A 13,777-nucleotide genomic window follows, 5' to 3' on the forward strand; every position below is an offset into this window, starting at 1 on the left:
TTGCATTAAATTACACTATATTATATTTTTGATTGCAACAATTGTAATATTAGGAAAAATTGCAAGCACAGCCATATATGATTAAAGAAATGTGTGCAAAACTATGGGAATTTTTAATTAAAAAATATTAAAAGTTCTCAAGTTCAACAAATTGAACTTGATCTGTTTGCAAATGAACATTACAGATTTCCTTTTGATGGAAATTGGGAGCATTTCAAACGAACAGATTTGGTTGTCCTTAATGTGAGGTTCCCTGAGGTTAGAAGAAATAGTTCTCATGAATATTGTCTCATATGAATATAATTTGCACCCTGGTTGCTTTTTTTATATTTTTAGAAATGCCGAGAGACCCTGCAGCTTACGTGGACTAGTTCTTTTTGAGGAAAATTCATGTGGCACGAATTTCCCATTTGAAAATCACAGCATTAGGGTGAATGGATCGAAATATCTATATTTAAGGTGTGAACAGATGCTGTTTGAACTCAGCACTGAAATTCCTATCCAAGCTGATCAGGACATTCTTGATTGGAAGGACTTTTTGACTCGGACAAGATGCAATCAACTTATTGCAAAGTCATGGCTTTCTATCTTTTTGATATGGGAAAAAACAGTCACTGAACCAAATTGGGCTTGCTTGTGCTTGCTATGTGGATAGATTAAAGGTAAAGGTAAATGTATGTGCTAGTTGTTCCCAACTCCAGAGGGTGGTGCTCATCTCCGTTTCAAAGCCGAAGAGCCAGTGCTGTCTGAAGATGTCTCCATAGTCATGTGGCCAGCATGACTAAACTGCCAAAGGTGCATGGAGTGCTGTTATCATCCCATCAAGTGTGGTTCCTATTTTTCTACTTGCATTTTTACATACTGTCGAACTGCTAGGTTGGCAGAAGCTAGGACAAGTAATGGGAGCTCACTCCATTACACGGCACTAGGGATTCAAACCACCAAACTGCTGAGCTTTCTGATCGGCAAGCTCAGCGTCTTAGCCACTGAGCCACCGCGAGCCCTGTGGATAGATTAGCACATGCTAAATAGTTAAAACTGGATATGCTGAAGAGAAAAGGCAAATGCCTTTTGACTCTTAGAGATCATTAGTTACCAGTTGTGGGAAGTCCAATCTAGGTTTGCTTTGATAAAGCAATTCAGGCCATGGAGAGGAACTGATATTTTTGTTTAAAGCAGAGGTGTCCAACTTTTGGCAACTTTAAGATGAGTAGACTTCAACTCCTAGTATGCATTTCTCACCACCAACCTTTCCAAACTGGACCCCAATCTTCACAAATCATATTTTGTCACATATGAGAGCTTCCAGAGGTGGTATTCATCAGGTTCGGACCAGTTCTGGAGAACCGGTAGCAGAAATTTAGAGTAGTTTGGAGAACTGGTAAATACCACCTCTGACTGGCCCCACCCCCATCTATTCTCTGCCTCCCAAGTCACAGATGATTGGGAGGGAATGGGGATTTTGCAGTATCCTTCCCCTGGAGTAGGGAGGGAATGGGGATTTTGCAGTATCCTTCCCCTGGAGTGGGGTGGGAATAGAGATTTTGCAGTATCCATCCCCTGGAGTGGGGAGAGAATGGAGATTTTACAGTATCCATCCCCTGGAGTGGGGAGAGAATGGAGATTTTGCAGTATCCTTCCCCTGGAGTGGGGTGGGAATAGAGATTTTGCAGTATCCTTCCCCTGGAGTGGGGTGGGAATGAAGATTTTGCAGTATCCTTCCCCTGGAGTGGGGTGGGAATAAAGATTTTGCAGTATCCTTCCTCTGGAGTGGGTGGGAATGAAGATTTTACAGTATCCTTCCCCTGCCGTGCCCACCAAGCCATACCCACCAAGCCACACCACACCCGCCAAGCCACGCTGAAAGAAGCGGTAGTAAAAAAAATCGAATCCCACCACTTCTCCAAAATGTCCCAGTACTACAATCAAACTATGACCATGCTGACCCTTAAATGGCTTTGCAGCTATGGTTAGACTAATATAACTCAGAACCTACAGCATCCAAAGAGTCCTCTTTATTTCACATTAAAATTGAAAGCCAATTTTGAAACTAAGAGCACTTTCCACACAATAAAATTGTCCCCAGATAGAAGTATGCTTATGCTTTGATACAGCAGCTAGAATGAGCCTATTAAAAGTGAAACTATGAGCAAATGTTTGACCTCCTTATTAAAATTTGCTAGGCCATCACTTCCAGATACCCATGACTTTTAATAGCCAACAAAGGCAATAACTCATTAAGAAACACAGAGAAATATCATAAATCTTATTTTCCTAGGTGCTGTATTAGATAAGTCACAAAACAGCAGCAGTGCAATTGATAAGATATTCAAAAGGACACACTCTCTATTGGGTCAAATTATTTATTGTCTGAAAGGCTGTTCATTGGCTTGTGATTTATATGGAGTTTATTAGAATGTTTCCTTATTTATTTATTGGATTTCTATGATGTCAGATCGTATAGATTTCCAAGCCTTGAATTATGGTGCATTATAAATTGAGGTCCACAGCAATGACAAGCAGATGATTGTACAGGGTGTTGAATTCTCCTTCTTATTTCTTTTGTTCCCCTGTTAGATGTTGCACTTACTTTAGAAGACCTTCTGGTGTTACATTTGGCCCACCTGGTAATTGTTAAATGAAGAAATGAAATAGCTCAAATAAGCTATATTAAAAGAGGGGAAAGGTTTCAGGGAGAAGTGTGAAGATTTTGCAATTCTGAGAATGAGAAACCCAGTTCTATGAAGAGACATGGATGTTGCTGGCAGGTTTAGCTTTGATAAGATTGAGGGGGGTGGGATATGGTCACTCTTTAAATATCTGAAAGGATGTGACATAGATATGGCTTATCTAGAATACAGGTCATGAAAGAATGAATTCTTACAAAACCTTTGCCAGACCAATTCTCAAGTACAGCACGTCTGCTTGGAATCCACACTGTATATTAGACGTTAATACAATTGAGAGAGTCCAGAGGTATTTTACAAGAAGAGTACTCCACTCCTTTGCTCACAATAGAATCCCTTATGCCACTAGGCTTGAAATTCTGGGCTTGAACAACCTGGACCTATGCCACCTATGCTCTGATCTAAGCATGGAACACAAATAGTTGTCTGCTACAACATCCTACCTACTTCAGCTTCAATCTCAATAATACTTGGGCAAAGAATAGATACAAACTCAAGGTAAACTGCTCCAAACTAGATTGCAGAAAATGTGAGTTCAGAACAGAGTGGTCAACGCCTGGAACTCTACCTGACTCCGCTGTTAGATCCTCAAACCCCCACAGTTTCAACCTTAAACTGTCTACCATGGACCTCACCCCATTCCTAAAAGGTCCATAAAGGGGGCATGCATAATCGCACCAGCATGCCTTCCATCCCTGTCCTACCATCCCAATTTATTTGTACTCATTTCCCTTGTTCATGTCCATGTCTATTCTTATACCTGTTATATTGTACATGTTTGACAAACTAAATAAAATAAAAATAAATAAGATTCCAATTCAAAAGGGAAATCAGTTACCCCTCTCCCTCCACTACCCCCAAATACTAGCCTTTCCTACACTGAAGATGTTGACAAGAAGTTAGACAAGCCATCATATGTTCAGGATACTAGAGAAAGGCAGTGGTGAAATCTAGCAGGTTCTGGAGAACCAGTAGCGGAAATTTTGAGTAGTTCAGAGAACTGGCAAATGCCACCTCTGGCTGGCCCCAGAGTGGGGAGGGAATGGAGATTTTGCAGTATCCTTCCCCTGCCATACCCACCAAGCCACGCCCACCAAGCTGCACCACACCCACCAAGCCACGCCCACAGAACCGGTAGTAAAAATATTTGAATTTCACCACTGGAAAAAGGCCATGAAACAATGGAAGCTCACCCCAATCACCTGTTGAGGCTAATTGAGCCAGCTCTTCACTTTAGCCCAGGTGTGTACAATCTTGACAACTTTAAGACTTGTCCTTAAAGCATGACTGACTGGAGATTTCTGCAAGTTGACGTTCACAAGTCTTACAGTTACCAAGGTTGAGTTCCTCTGCTTTAGCCAAAGACATCATTTCATCTCCATAGCTTGAATTACTTCATCAAAGCAAACCTGAGTTGGAACTCCCAGGGTTGAAATGATGATTTCTATAAGTCATGTATAGTAGCCATTTCCTTTTCTTTCTGTACAGCATATCCATTTTTAAATATTTAACATGTGCTGATCCATGCAGCAAGCCCAAACAATTCCAATCTGGTTCTGTACCCCCCCTCCCATATCAAAATAGCTCTTTGTGTCATTTCTTGACTTCTGAATCAACAAGTTGGGACATCATCAACAACATTGAACAGTTCCATCCATTGTGCCAAAGTTTATCAGATAAACCATAATATGCTAATCCAGTCTGTTAAATCATGGTAATGGCTGAGACACATGGATAAACCTATTCCCTAAGGCTTCTTTAACAAAGTGTAAATAAAAAATATAGCATAATAGGATGTCTGCCCAGAACCTCCTGCCTAAATTCACAAAAGGAAAAAAGGACCATCAATGTTCAATGATGCTTTTTTAAAAAAAGGAATATTGAGGGACAAATCAACTGGACCATCCTGTTTTCTTAGCTACCATCCATTGGTACTCATCATGTTAAAACAGAATAATCTGAATAGAGCTGGAAGGGACCTTGGAGGTCTTCTTGTCTAACCCCCTGCTCAAGCAGGACACCCTATACCAGGTGTATCAAACTCATGATCCGTGGGCCGGATGTGTCATGTGCTGGCCACGCCCACTCCCATTTTAGCAAAGGGGGGAAAGTTGTGATATGTCATGTGACAACAATGTGACACAAGTTTGACACCCCTGCCCTATATCATTTCAGACAAGTGGCTATCCAGTCCCTTCTTAAAAACTCCAGTGACAAAGCACCTACAAATTCTGAAGGCAAGTTGTTCCACTGGTTAATTGTCCTCACTGTGAGGAAATTTCTCCTTAATTCCAGGTTCTCCCCTTGATTAGTTTCCATCCATTGTTTCTTGTCTTGCCCTCTGGTGCTTTGGAAAATAAGTTGACTCCCTCTTCTTTATGGAAGCCCCTGAGATATTGGAACACTGCTATGATGTCATCCCTAATCCTTCTTTTCATTAAACTCAACATACTGGTTCCAGCATCCGTTCTTTATAGTATTAGGAGGTCTAAGCCTTTTAAATGGAGAGCAGTGTCAAATTAAAATAAGCACCACATTCACACACCTTATAAATATAACCATGTTCTAGATATTCCTGATATTATTCTACATTTGTGGCAGCCCCTCAAATACTAGAATACTGCTATCCTGTCATCCCAGTCCTTCTTTTCTCTAGACTAGCCCTACCCAATTCCTGCAAACATTCTTCATATGTTTTTTGTCTCCAGATCTTTAATCAACTTAGTTGCTCTTCTTTGCACTTTTTCCAAAGTCTATATGATACATAAAGAGCAACTACACCAGTACATTAAATGGTGAACCTTACTTTGAGTTGGACTTTGTCTATTACATGGACAGGTCCATGTATGTTTTATTTTTTTGGGCAATGGTACCAACATTGTTGCCATTGTCTTCTTCTGGACATCTCAATTGAATACATAGCATGGCATCATTGTAGCCTCCCATCGAATACAAATGAATCCATTGCATTAGTCCTGCTGAAAATCAGTTCCTTTGGGTTATCTCTGATCTGTATCAAATTGACCACTGTCATTACTCATCATTCACTGTCATTAAAAACCTGCATTTAGCCTTAAGAACAGGGGCTGACATTTGCTTTTACCCCCTTTTCCCTCTATCTCATTTTCTTTCTATGTCATGGCTTTTAACTTACAAATCTGATTATATGCAAGCTAGTCTGAAAGCCTTTTTGGCTGAAGAGCAGGATAAAAATGCTATAATATATAATTTTATTAAATTGAGAAATGCTTTAATTGAAAGTTGGAAAGAAAAATCCATCTCTCTCCTTCAAATAATGTTCAGCAAGCTGGTTTGGTCATGGTTATCTGACGTTAGTAATTGGAAGCCATCGGACATGGAAACCCTTTTGATTTTCTTTGGTTTTAGCCTCTCAACGTCTTGAAAGTTATTATTAAATTTAAAATGGACATGAGTCCACTCTGATGCAGCCAGTATCTTCATTAAATTTCACCTGAAAGCTTCTATTCTCTTCAACTAACCTGCTTTAAATGGTGTCAGAAGTAACAAGAACCGGGCTTCTGTGACAGACTTAAAAGATATTTCAAAATGTTGATTTTTGTTGCCTTAGAAGGCAGGAACTTACAAGTGGTATGTCATAAAACAGTATACCTGAATGCCACTCAATCACCTGTTTCCATTATGAAAGCAACACTGGGGTTTTTGTGAAACGACTGTCACTTTCAAAGGTCAGCATGAACCGAGAAGCTGATCTTGTCATATTCAAGATTCTGCTAAGTCCAGAGAATTACAGTAATGACATCTCAAAAGCTGAACAGCGCAGACATGTACACCTGTCTTTAGTAACATCTCCTCTGGGTTCAGCTTCTAGTTAGGTGATGGACATGTGTGCGTAGTTTTTCTTAGCGGCAGTACAGAACTGGGTAGCCTCTTCTTGTTTCTAGATTTTGTTTTCAACTTCTCAATCTAGGGCTCTGGGATCACATGGTGGTCTCTCATCCTGGTACTAATCAGGTTTATTCTATCCTTAGCCTTTTAAGATCAGCCTGTGTCAGTGACCGCTAACCTTTTCCGGACCGAGTGCCCAAAGTGCGCCCGAACCCCCAAAATGCATTGTGTGTGTTCCCACCCCTCCGCATGAGCACACGCCCCCCTGTATGCATCCCAGCCCCCCACACATGCGTGGCAGAGACCCGAAGTCCAGCTGGCTGGCGGGAGGCACCGACACATATGTGGCAGAGCTGAACTGGGGCGATGGCAAGCGTGCCATTACAGAGGGCGCTGCGTGCCACCTCTGGCACTCATGCTATAGGTTTATCATCACCCATGTCAACCAGATCTACTTATGAGTAGGCTATCATTCCAAAATCACTCATTTCTACTAGTAGAAATACGACTGCTGCTGCCATGTAATACGACATACTGCTTTTAATATGGGGAGGTGAAAACTCTGTCTCTCCTATGCCAAAAAATCTACTTTGGCAAATCACAACATGTTGATGTGAAGCAATCCTGGATGGAATTCCTTTGCAATCTTGCCTCTGATTTGAATCCTTCTTAAAAAAAACACAACATAATTGAACTGGAAGGGACCTTGGAGGTCTTGTAGTCTAGCCCCCTGCTCAAGCAGGAGAATTTATATTATTTCAGATAAGTAACTGTCTAATCTTCTTAAAAACCTCCAGGGATGGTGCACCTTTGATTTCTGAAGGCAAGCTGCTCCACTGGTTAATTGTCCTCCTTAATTAAGTTTCTCCTTAATTCCAGGTTGCTCCTCTCTTTGATTAGTTTCCAACCATTGTTTTTTATCCTGCCCTCCGGTGCTTTAGAGAATAATTTGACCCCCTCTTCTTTGTGGCAACCCCTCAAATACTATTATATTAGTCTATTTATTTATTTTTTTAAAAAATATCATTTTCCTTTTTAAAAAAAGATTTTTATTTTATTTTAATTGAACAAAAACACAAAAAAAGAATCATCCTTCAATTCATCTTGTAGAAAGCATGTTGATTGGTGACAAATAACTTTTGTGCATTTTTTCCATAGTCATTACTTGTAGTTCATATTAGATTATACACTTTTAATCAAAAATCTTTATATATCTTACTATCAATATACCACAATTCTCATTTGACTATAATTATTTGAACGTGCTTCTGCCTGAACTTATTCATACTTAAAAACACAACAGCATAATGGCATTTGTTAGCTATTTCAAAAATCCTCCAATCACATTACACTTTTATAACATATTGTGAGTAAAAATCAATTAATAAAGTTTCTAAGCCTTTCCCCCCTCCCCCCCATTCGCTGTTTAGAATTTATATCCAAGTTGCTTTTACCAATACCAGAGCATGTCTGTATTATTAAACAATATCCATTAACATTTCCTTGTTGTTATTATAATAATTTATTATTTAGCTAATAATTATTATAATTAGCTAAAAGTCGTTTACTATTTATATCCCAACTCCTCTCGTCAACAACCCCCCCCACAAAAAAAAAAACATTACACCTTTATGACAAAACCTAAATAGAAATTTGTTAGTAAAATTTATAGGTCTTTTTCCCAGGTTGCAATTTGCAATCTATATCCAGATTTCTTTTACTAGTTTAAAAGTACATAGTATATATCATTAACTTCATGAAAAAATATCATTTTCAAATGAACAACCGTGTTGTAGGGATTTTTGTTGAATTTTTCAATCCTCTTACCATTCTGTAAGGGCTCTGTGTAAGCACAGGGTGTAAAATTATTCCTAACTCTTTGCTGCTATTTAATGATTGCCTGGCTGTTTGCAGGCCAGTTATGGAAGACCTTGTTCTGTTTTTTTTTTAGAGAGGTATGAAAATATCACCATTAAAATTACTACTTAATTTCTCTGTCTGCTCCAAATACATCTTGTTGATTTTACTCACAGCCTACATTTCCCCCCTGTTTGAATATAGACTCTTTGATTTCATCAGTCCTGGCAAATGGCAGATAAATAATGATCATTATGCATGCAACAATTCTATACCATTCTTGGAATTTATTTTGAATTAAGTTCCTAAGTAGGACTGGGGAAAGATGGGATTTATCTTTGCCACCAAAGCTAATTTTTGCCTCTTAAGGTGATTCAAGGGGGCAGTTGTCCTGTGGAAAAAAAAAACCTAATATTCAGCAGAACCTCTCGGTCTCTCCCTTTGCTGGAATCAGGTGATCCACAGAGGCAGATAGAAAGAATATTGATATTCAGGCCAATTTTGCTTTGCACTTGAAAGAGAATTTGAGCTCCTCTGCTGAGCTCAGCACTTTGAAAGTTCACATTGAAGGAAAAAGACCTTTTCCTGATGTCTAACACCATCAGCAATTACAGATAAAGAAGTAACTGTCGAATTAGTTAGATAGGGTGGATGTGTAATGCATGGAGGTAATTCCAGTGCGAGGGAAATTATGCAAGCTTTCAGAATTCAAAGAAGTATTCTGAAGCATCTGAATGCTGACCAATGATTACCAGGTTCTCTTCCCAGAGTATTTATGTTTGTGTTCTTCCTATCCACAATACCGAGGTGAGTTGTTTCTATAAATAACAGAATAACAGAGTTGAAAGATACTTTGGAAGTCTTCTAGTCCAACCCCTTGCTCAAGTAGAAAACCCTATATCATTTCAGAGAAATTGTTGTCCAGAAACCTCCAGTGTTGAGGCATGCACAACTTCTGGAGGCAAGTTGCTCCACTGATTATATCAGAGTTCCAAGTAATAAATTCATTATAAGCAAGACTCCGAGGCAATGCAATTCCTCAAAGAATACTTTTATTGGAAATATCATATTGGCATGTATCTGGTGAAAACCGACTCTGAAGACTCCTGTGGTTTTCACCTAATTAAAAGTAAAAGTTTTTCTACTTTCTCAAAACAGTCAGTCACATGGTCCAATCACTGTGTGGTCTGACAACTGGATAGGATCACTCTGCCTTCCTCTGACCAGGTATGAGAATATACTTGGTTCCCAAGAAAAAAGTATTTTGTTTTGGCTACAAAATCTCCTTTGTCTCAAATCCCCCCTCCCTATACCTCAGCTCCAGTGTGGCAACACTGAAGCAGTCAAAATGGTCAGGCCAGCTTCAGGATTGACAGATTAATTCTTCTAACTGTTAGGAATTTTTCCTTACTTCTAGGTTGCTTCTCTCCTTAACTAGTTACTACCCATTCTTGTTCTGCCTTCAGGTGCTTTGGAGAAAAGACTGATTCTCTCTTCTTTGTGGGAGCCCCTTAGATAATGGAACACTGCTATCATGTCACCCCTAGTTCTCCTTTTCATTAAACTAAACATACCCAATTCCTACAAGTGTTCTTCATATATTTTAGCCTTTAGGCCCCTAATCATCTTTGTTGCTCTTCTCTGCACTCTTTCTAGACTCTCAATATTTAAAAATCACATGAAGTGTTAATACCACTTTATAATGCCTTGGGAAGGCCACACTTGGAATACTGCATCCAATTTTGGTCGCCATGATTTTAAAAAGATGTTGAGACTCTAGAAAGAGTGCAGAGAAGAGCAACAAAGATGATTAGGGGAATCGAGAATAAAACATATAAAGAACAGTTGCTGGGACTGGATATGTCTAGTCTTACAAAAAGAAGGACTAGGAGTAACATGATAGCAGTGTTCCGATATCTCAGGGGTTGCCACAAAGAAGAGAGAGTCAAACTATTCTCCAAAGCACCTGAGGATATAACAAGAAGCAATGTGTCTGAAGAGGTGTATGATTTCCTGCCTAAGCAGGGGGTTGGATTAGAAGACCTCCAGGGTCCCTTCCAACTCTGTTAAATTAAATTAAATCTTTTTATATCAAAACTGAATGTAGTATTCCAAGTGTGGCATTATAAAGTGGTATTAACACTTCACGTGATCTTGATTCTATCCCTCTGTTGATGCAGCCTAGAACTGTGTTGGCTTTTTTGGCAGCTGCTGCATAATATTCCTGTATGAATAGTTTTGTATTCCTGTAGAAATATTCCTATAGGAAATGAACAGCACTATAATATGTTGGTGGATGGAGCCTGGAGATGCCCTGCTATTTGTGGATCATTATTCATTGCCAAAATGCAAAAGTGTTTCTACTAACCTGGAAGTCTTATTTTCAAATCAACAGATGTTCAAATGAATTGTGGCTCCTGGCCACGAAGGAACTATATTCTTCAGTCAGTCAGAAGCATTTTTATTCAAATAATACCACACGACACTTGAAAGGGAAACAATAACAAGTAATCTCAGAATTGTGTTTTCGGATAAACTTATTAAATCTTTGGATGGGTCTATATGTCCGTGGACAGGGAAATGCAACAACAATCACAATCCTCATCATCAATCCTTGACTTTGACTTTTTGATGTCTTGAGATAAGATTATCTTATTTCATTGCTATTGTTACCATTATTTCTTCATCAAAGAATGACACAGTACAAAAAGCAAAATAAAATTGCTTTTTGATTCTTTTCCTTGTTCTTAGTGCTGTGTTAATGAAGGATTATTAAAAACAACAGCAGCAGAGGCAGTAATTGTCTTATTTCCAGGTAGCAACAAGTCAAGGAAATGGGCTACAATAGAATACTAAATCCAGGAAGAACGCAGAACTAGTTCAGTAATGGAGTATAGCCAGGGAGTGGGGGTGTCAGTGGTAAAAAAGGGCAATTTGGCAAGAAGTGTCATCTAGATGTTCTTTGAGCATCTGATGACTGCTATGAGATGTCACCTCTTCATCTCTTCTAGGAAGGGATATGGCATCAAACAAACCCCATTGTAAGTCATTTTACCAGAATCATTCACTTTATCCTGGTGGCCTAGTAGAAATAGCAAGCAGGGGAGTCCTTTGGGTTCTACTTCCTTCTGACTAGAAGACTGTTGGTCTTAGGTGTCTCCCTTTCAGTCTGTTTCCTCCAAGAAGTGAAAAGTAGTTCCTCCTCATGCTCCTGCTCGTTGTTCTCCTCCTCCTTGTCCTCCTCCTCTCCCCCTTCTTCTCCTTTTTATTCCTCCTCCCCTTCCTCTCTATCTCCTTCCCCTCCTCCTCTTCTTCTTCTTCCTCCTCCTCTTTTTCTTTCTATTCATCCTCTTCTTCTTCTTTCTATTCCTCCTCCTCCTCTTCCTTCTCCTTCTCTTCTTCTCCTTTCTATTCCTCCTCCTCTCCTTCTCCTCCTCTTCTTCTTCTCCTTTCTATTCTTCCTCCTTCTTCTCACTTTCTCCTCTTCCTCCTCTTCCTCCTCCTCTTCCTCCTCCTCCTCCTCCTCCTCCTCCTCCTCCTCCTCCTCCTCCTCCTCCTCCTCCTCCTCCTCCTCCTTTTCTTCCTCTTCCCCAACACTTGTTGAGAATGGTAAAGCTGAAATGTCCACCTGTTTCTTATCTGCCATATTTAGAACAATTCTTTTTTTTAATTGGATTCCAAAAACATTCCCACACAAATCCATGAAAGGACAATTCTACAAGCGGGGTTCAATCTTTCTGGGAGGCTTCTGAACTTCTTTGTGAACTTTGAAGAATTGAAAGTAAAATTATAAATTGTGATGGCTCATTAATTATTCATGCTGGTATATAGCTTAATCCCAATTTATAATTCAGTTTGGGTCTAATTTACTACATCTTGCACCATTTCCTTTACAGATAACTTTTAGTGTGCAATATAAATAATAAATCTGTTCTCATGATTCTGGATTGTGTTAATAGGGCTTGATATAAAACTTTCATTTTCCATCATTTATATACACCACATCAATTTATTTTATATGAGCTTCCCTGGCACAGGTTCCCACCCATTCCCTTCCCCCATGTGCAAATTTGGAAAACTGTCTGACATTGTCTGTTGTTGTCATAGTATTCATTTTCAATACACTTTTTTTTAATTGAATGTTTTGCTTCAATGTTTGGGTTCAAACATTACAGTAGGTCATGGCTTATTTTAACTGTGGCTTATTTAGTGTCTTATAGTAACCTAGTTGAATACTTTTGAATACTCTTGTTTTCAAAACATCTTAATTTGTGTGAAACTATCTCGCTTTACTATGGACAAAGTAGATTTTTATTTTACCTCACGCACTAGATTAATCTTCGTAAAAGGAACCAATGAAAAGTACGGACCTTCATTGACAAAATACATATTTGAGAAGAAAAATATATATGCAAGAAGCAACCTGTGACTTGAGAAGAGTTAAAGTGCTATTACAGAAATAGAAAAATGGCTGTCTTGTGGACATAAGAGATCTTTAAAAACATTGCTTTCTCTCAAATTAAATGAAAAAGCAAAGCAATGGGGGGAAATGGATAATTAACAAAGAGACTATGGGGGCTGCAAAATAATCTAAATTGGAGACATAAGTGAATGCAACAAGAGCAGATGAGGTGCTTAAAGGGTAATATCTTTGTACTTTTTTTTCCTCGCCCTTTACTATACAATGAACAGGTATTTCTGATGTTCAAAATCTGCTTTTACCTTAGAGCTCTGATGCATTACTCAAACATGCTTGTGCCAACACTGAATACATAGCGTTCTGACATATTCCCTTTGTTCTAACTCCTTACTTATCGATTTTATGCACTTCTTGAGTGCTTTTCCTTAAAAGAAACTCTGCCTAAGGCGCCGTAGAAACTGAAAAACAAAACCATCAGAATAGATAAATAAGTAGAATAGAAACATCTTCAAAACAGAGAAGAGAAAAAGTGGTTGGGCTAGCCACTAAAAAAACCCTGGATGAATGAAGTATGTTTGTATTTAACATCGGGCAGATTCCCTGTGGAGCAATGTGGAGCAATGTTCCCTAACATAGACCTTTCTGGTTATAAATAATAGAAGTTGTAACCTAGTAGATATCTAGAGGGAAAACACGCTGGGAATATTCTGGAATTGGGAAACTGTAAAAGAAAATTGCTTCTAGTAATCTTGCTATATCATACCCAAGATTGAGATCAAATGGAAGTATTGGGGTAATAGCTCCTAAGAGCCTTTGACAAAAGATGTAGTCTTCGGTATATCTAATGTCATGACAAAAATGTCCAGAGCACAGCCTTGCCGTAAATTATGACAATATGAAAGAAATAATCAGATATCAATATCAGTCTTTCATCATAATTCCATAC

Source organism: Natrix helvetica (genome assembly GCF_964273705.1).
Source record: "Natrix helvetica genome assembly, chromosome: 3".
Classification (NCBI taxonomy): Eukaryota; Metazoa; Chordata; class Lepidosauria; order Squamata; family Natricidae; genus Natrix; species Natrix helvetica.